Below are 6,883 nucleotides of genomic sequence, written 5' to 3' on the forward strand. Positions count from 1 at the left end.
GCAATATGCAGATGACACAACCTTGTTTTTTGAGGGCAAAGAGGTCTTGAAGCACTTACTGATGAAGACCGAAGACTACAACATTCAGTGTGGATTACACTTCAACATAAAAAACAAAAACAAACAAAAAATCCCACTTCATAACTGGACCAATAAGCAACATGATGATAAATGGAGATGAGGTTAAACTTGTCAAGAATTTAATTGTACTTGGATCCACAATTAATGCCTATGGAAGCAGCAGTCAATAAATCAAACAATGTATTGAATTGGACATATCTGCTGCAAAAGATCTTTTAAAAGTGTTTAAGATAAAGACGTCATTTTGAAGACTAAGGTGTGCCTGACCCAAGCCATGGTGTTTTCAATCACTTTAAATGTACATGAGAGCTGGACAATGAATAAGGAAGACTGAAGAAGAATTTTGTGGATTGTGGTGTTGTTGTTAGGTGCTGTCGAGTTGTCTCCGACTCATAGTGACACTATGTACAGCACAACAAAACACTGCCTGGTCCTGTGCTAGCCCCACAATCCTTGCTACACCTGAGCCCACTGTGGCAGCCACTGTGTCAATCCATCTTGTTGAGGGCCTTCCCCTTTTTTGTTGACCCTCCACCTTAAGTATGATATCCTTCTCCAGGGAATGGTCCCTTCTTACAACACAACCAAAGCAGGTGAGATGAAGTCTGGCCATTCTTGCTTCCAAGGAGCATTCTGGCTGCACTTCTTCCAGGACAGATTTGTTAGTTCTTTTAGCAGTCCATGGTATTCTTCGCCAACACCATAACTCAAAAGCATTGACTCTTCTTTGATCTTCCTTATTCATTGTCCAGTTCTCACATGCATATGAGGCGATTGAAAATACCATGGTTTGTGTCAGGCTCACCTTAGTCTTCAAGGAGGTATCTTTGCTCTTCAGCACTTGAAAAAGGTCTTTTGCAGCAGATTTGCCCAATGCAATACATCTTCTGATGTCTTGACTGCTGCTTCCATTGGTGTTGATTGTAGAATCAAGTAATATGAAGTCTTTGACAATTTCAATCTTTTCTCCTTTTGTTGTGATGCTGCTTATTGGTCCAGTTGTGAGGGGGTTTGTTTTCTTTATACTGAGGTGTAATCCATACTGCAGATTGTAATCTTCAATCTTCATCAGCAAGTGCTTCAAGTCATCCTCACTTTCAGCAAGCAAAGTTGTGTCATCTGTGTATCACAGGTTGTTTTTGGTACAGTGACTCTGTGTATTCTTTCCATCTTCTTTTGATGTTTCCTGCATCATTCAATATATTGCCCATCAAAAAACAAAACAAAACCAAACTCACTGCCATCGAGTTGATCTGACTCACAGCGACCCCTCCTTGGATTTCCAAGGTGGTATCTCTACAGAAGTAGATTGCCCAGTCTTCCTTTTGAGTAGTGGCAGGTCTTTTGATATTGCAACCCAAGGCTTTAATTTTTTCCTCAGTTCTTTTGGCTTGAGAAATGCCGAGCGTGTTCTTCCCTTTTGGCTTCCCAACTCCATGTTTCATTGTAATGAAACTCCATTTCATTATAATAATTGACTTTGTCTTCTTGAGCTGCTCTTTGAAATCTTCTGTTCAACTCTTTTATCTTGTCATTTCTTCCATTTGCTTTAGCTACTTTTCATTCAGGAGCAAGTTTCAGAGTCTCTTCTGACATCCATTTTGGTCTTTTCTTCCTTTCCTGTCTTTTTAATGACCTCTTGCTTTCTTCATGAATGATGTTCTTTGTGTCACTCACAATTTGTCTGGTTTTCAGTCATTGATGTTCAATGCATCAAATCTATTCTTTAGATGGTCTCTAAATCCAGGAGGGATATATTCCAGGTCGTATTTTGGCAGTTGTGGACTTGTTTTAATTGTCTTCAACTTGAACTTGCATATGAGCAGTTGATGGTCTGTTCCACAATCAGCTCCTGGCCTTGTTCTGGCTGAAGATATTGAGCTTCTCCATTGTCTCTTGCCACAGATGTAGTCAATCTGATTCCTGTGTACTCCATCTGGTAGAGTCCACGTGTATAGCCACTGTTTGTGTTGTTGAAAAAAGGTATTTGCGATTAATAAGTTATTGGTCCTGCAAAATTCTATCACGTGATCTCCAGCATTATTTCTATCATCAAGGCCAAATTTTCCGACTACTAGTGATTCTTCTTTGTTTCCAACTTTTGCATTCTAGTTATCAGTGATAGCTAGTACATCTTTTTTGCATGTTTGGTCATTTTCAGACTGCAGAAGTTGGTAAAAATCTCCAATTTCCTCATCTTTGGCTTTGGTGGTTGGTGCATACATTTGAGTATTAGTAGTATTAACTGACCTTCCTTGTTGTTGTTGTTGTTGTTATGTGCTGTCGAGTCGGCCCCAACTCATAGCGACTCCTCCTTGGGTTTCCGAGGCAGTATCACTACAGAAGTAGGATTGCCCAACCTTCCTTCCGAGGAGTGGCTGGTGGGTTTGAACCGCCAGCCTTCTGGTTAGCAGTCAAGTGCTTTAGCCACTATGCTACCAGAGCTCCTTCCTTGTAGGCATATGGATATTATCCTATCACTGACAGTATTGTGCTTCAGGATAGATCTTGAAACATTCTTTGTGATGATGAATGCCACACCACTCATCTTCAATTTGTCATTCTCGGCATAGTAGATCATATGGTTGTCTGATTCAAAATGGCCCAAACCAGTCCATTTCAGCTCACTAATGCCTAGGATATTGATCTTTATGTGTTCCATTTCATTTTTGACAACTTCCAATTTTCCTACATTCATGCTTAGTGTATTCCATGTTCTGATTATTAGTGGATGTTTGCGGCTGTTTCTTCTAATTTTGAGTTGTGCCACATCAACAAATAGAGGTCCCAGGAAGCTCTACTCTACCCATATCATTAAGGTCAGCTCTACTCTGTGGAGGCAGCTCTTTCCCAGTAATATTTTGAGTGCCTTCCAACCTGAGGGGCTCATCTTCCAGCACTGTATCTGATAATGTTTCAGGGCTATTCATAAAATTTTCCAGTAATATATCAGACAGTGTTTCACTGCTATTCTTAAGATTTTCACCGGCCAATTTTTTGAGAAGTGGATGGTCTCTTCCTTCTTCTGAGTCTGTCTGAGTCTGGAAGCTCTGCTGAAACCTGTCCACAGTGGGTCACCCTCTTGGCATTTGAAACACTGGTGGCCTAGCCTCCAGCCTCATAGCAATATGCAAGCCACCACAGTACGACAAACTGACAGACAAATTAGTCTCCCTCAGCTGTTTCAAACTGCTCAGCTCACTTCCTGGCCCCACCCCTTGCCTGTTCCAGCTGTGCCACTGGCTCCCGCTTCCTTCTTGGCCTCTCCCCTTACCTGTTCCAGTTTCTCTGATTATTTGCTCAGCATAAGATTGAATAAGTATGGTGAAAGGATACAACCCTGACACACACCCTTCCTGATTTTAAACCATGCAGTATCCCCTTGTTCTGTCGAAACAGCAGCCTTTTGGTCTTTGTACAGCTCCTCATGAGCACGATTAAGTGTTTTCCATAATTTGTTATGATCCACAATACCTTTTAGGTATTCTTTGCTTGCAGACAAGATGCATCTGACATCAGCAATGATATCCCTTGTTCCACGTTCTCCTCTGAATCCAGCTTGCATTTCTGGAAGTTCTCTGTCAATATACTGTTGCAAGCATTTTTGAATTATCTTCAGTAAGATTTTACTTGTGTGTGATATTAATGATATTGTTTGATAATTTCCACATTCTGTGGGACCACCTTTCTTTGGAATGGAAACTCTATGGGGCAGTTCTATTCTGTCCTGTAGGATCACTATGAATTGAAATTGATTCGATGGCGATGGGAATTTTTCAAAAAAATTTTTTCATTGTCTTCAGAAATCTAACCTACTTAACACTGACAAAATCCCAATTTCCTCTACCATTCCTTTTACCAGCTTTGTCAGACCTTCTCTCTCTTCAAGACTTTTGCTCCTCCAGCTCCTTGCCTCATGTTAGGACAATGACCTATCCTCCTTATTATACAAATAAAGTAGAAGCCATTAGATAAAAACTTGTTCAGAATGTTGGGGTCAGAAAAGGAAAACTATGAAAATACACAAAACATGCACATATTCACACACATACACACACAGAGATGAAAACTCCTTCAATTTCCTGTCTCAACCCCTCAGATTGACTTTGAAGTACTTTCTTTTTATCTTCAGAGTTAGCTGTTATCTGTGCCCATCTTGGGGTTTCCTCTTATCTAAATGGATCATATTATTTATATTCCCACTAGAACCTCAGAATGTAAAAGGGGTACTATTAATCATTACTGTGGGACAAAAGGAATAAATCAGGACTGTCTTGGGCAACCAGCACTGCCTAGAGAAACCAGGACGTACAGTAACATCTCCTTACCTTTTGTTAACAATGCAGGAAGTGCCCCTCATCCTATCCACTCATTCTTACAAATATTTGAACATGTTAAAGTCTTTTGTGAGTGGTGTCAATGGTTAACATGTTCAGCTACTAACCAAGAGGATGGTGTTTTGAGTCCACCCACAGGTAACCTGGGAAGAAAGACTTGGAGATCTATTTCCAAAAAAAGCAGTCACTGAAAACTCCATGGAACACAGTTCTACTCTGACACACATGGGACTGCCTGCCATAAGTCAAAGCTGACTCGATAGCAACTGATTGGCTTAAAGTCTTTCTCTTCTTAAAACCAACAAATAAACCAAAAACTTAAAACAACTTTTTTCATCCATGCTCCCTTCCACCTACCCCCTTTTCCACTCCCCTACATCAGCTCTATACTTGGAAGTGTAAACTACTTCCTCACCTCCCATTTGCTTCTCATTTACTTCATGACTTTTCTGGTGACACTGCTTTCACCAAGGTTACCAATTGTCAGATCTACTGGACATTTTATGTGGCTCTTAGCAGCATCTGATATTTTGCACATTGGCTCTTTTGAAACACTCCTCTTCACTCGGCCTCCGTGTCACCACATTCTCTTGTTACTTTCCTCCTGTCCTCCTTTTCTTCTGGACAGTTATCCAATCTCTTTGAAGGTCTCTTCTCCTTTTCCCTTGTGTTGTTGATCCTCCAGATTCTGTCTTAGGACTTTTCTTTTCTCACTCTCCAGTGATCTTGGGAGATCTCATCTATTCGCTTCCCCCCAATTATCTTTTAGAAGGGCTAGACTTCAAATGGGCATCTCCAGCCCAGAGCTCTCTTCAGTTCAGTTTATCCAGCTGAGTACTGAGCACTTCTGCTTACTTGTTCCACAGGAACATCATACTCTACAACTCCTCATCTTCCCCACACACCTGCTCCTCTTCTTGTGCTCCCTATTTCAGAGAAAGGCAGCACTGTCACCCAGTACCTATACTGTTGTTTTTGTTGTTGTTATTTGCCATCGAGTCGGCCCCGACTCATAGCGACCCCTCCTTGGGTTTCCGAGGCAGTTATCACTACGGAAGTAGGATTGCCCAACCTTCCTTCCGAGGAGTGGCTGGTGGATTTGAACCGCCAGCCTCCTGGTTAGCAGTCAAGTGCCTTAGGCACTATGCTACCAGAGCTCCTATACTAGACACTTAGAATTATCCTCCAATACTTACTCTCCCTCACTTCCACATCCAGTCATGCATCTTTTTATCTCCTTACTCTCTCAAATCCCTAACTGTTTTTATTCCCTGCACCACTGTTGCAATTCTGGTCAAAATTACCTCCTGCCTTGACTACTGTTCTTGGAAGTGGCCTCATGCCTCCAGCTTTGTCCCTCTCTTATTTCATCCTCCCTGTAGAAGCTGAGTGGTCGTTTTAACACATAAATCTGTCAGCTTGCTTTTTGAGTAGAAGCTTTCAGTGTTTCCTCATTGTCCTCAGGATAAAGTCGAACTCCTTAAACTTTATCAAGGCCCCTTAGGGCCTGGCCCCTGATTAGATTTTCAGTCTCATCTTTGGTGATTCTTTCCTTTTTGCCCTTTTCTCTCCAACTGCACTCAATTTTTTTTTTTTTTTCCTTTTTCAATTGCCAGAAGGCTATGCCTTCTCTTCTTTCCTGGGCATTGTACCTTCTCTGTCCTCTACCTGAAGTGACCTCTCACATGCCTATGTCCCATTGCCTACCTTGCACATGTCTTTGACATGATAATAATGGCAATAATAAGTAATATTAACTGAGTACTATTGTGTAATGATAAGTAATTTACTTGCAATACTTATTCAGTCCTCACAACCACCATATATAAGGAAGACTTCTTTATCCTCACTAACTCAATAAAAAGACTGAAATCCAGAGATCCAGACAACAGTCTGAGTGATCATGTTAAACATGTTGTTAGGTGCCCCTGACTCAATTTTTTTACTCATAGCGACCATGTGACAGAGTAGAACTGCCCCATAGGGTTTCCTACACTGTAATCTTATGGAAGCAGATCACCAGGTCTTTCTCCTATGGAGCTGCTGAGTTGGTCTGCACCACCATTTATGGTTACAGCACCTAACCACTGTGCCATCAGAGCTCCTTATGTTAAACATGTTGTTTTTGTTGTTAGGTGCTGTTGAGTGAGTCATTTCTGACTCATAGCGACCCTATGCACAGCAGAAGGAAACTTTGCCCAATCCCGTGCCAGCTCCATGATCCTTGCTACACTTGAGACTATCATCAAAGCCACTGTGTCAATCCATCTCGTTGAAGGCCTTCCCCTGTTTTATCGACCCTCCACCTTACCAAGCATGACATCCTTCTCCAGGGAATGGTCCCTTCTCACAACATGACCAAAGTAGGTGAGACGAAGTCTGGCCATTCTCACTTCCAAGGAGCATTCCAGCTGCACTTCCTCCAGGATGGATCTGCTAGTTCTTTTAGCAGTCCATGGTACTTT

This window comes from Orycteropus afer, unplaced genomic scaffold, assembly GCF_000298275.1.
Source record: "Orycteropus afer afer isolate SDZICR_OR568_19922 unplaced genomic scaffold, OryAfe1.0 scaffold00036, whole genome shotgun sequence".
NCBI classification, from domain to species: domain Eukaryota; kingdom Metazoa; phylum Chordata; class Mammalia; order Tubulidentata; family Orycteropodidae; genus Orycteropus; species Orycteropus afer.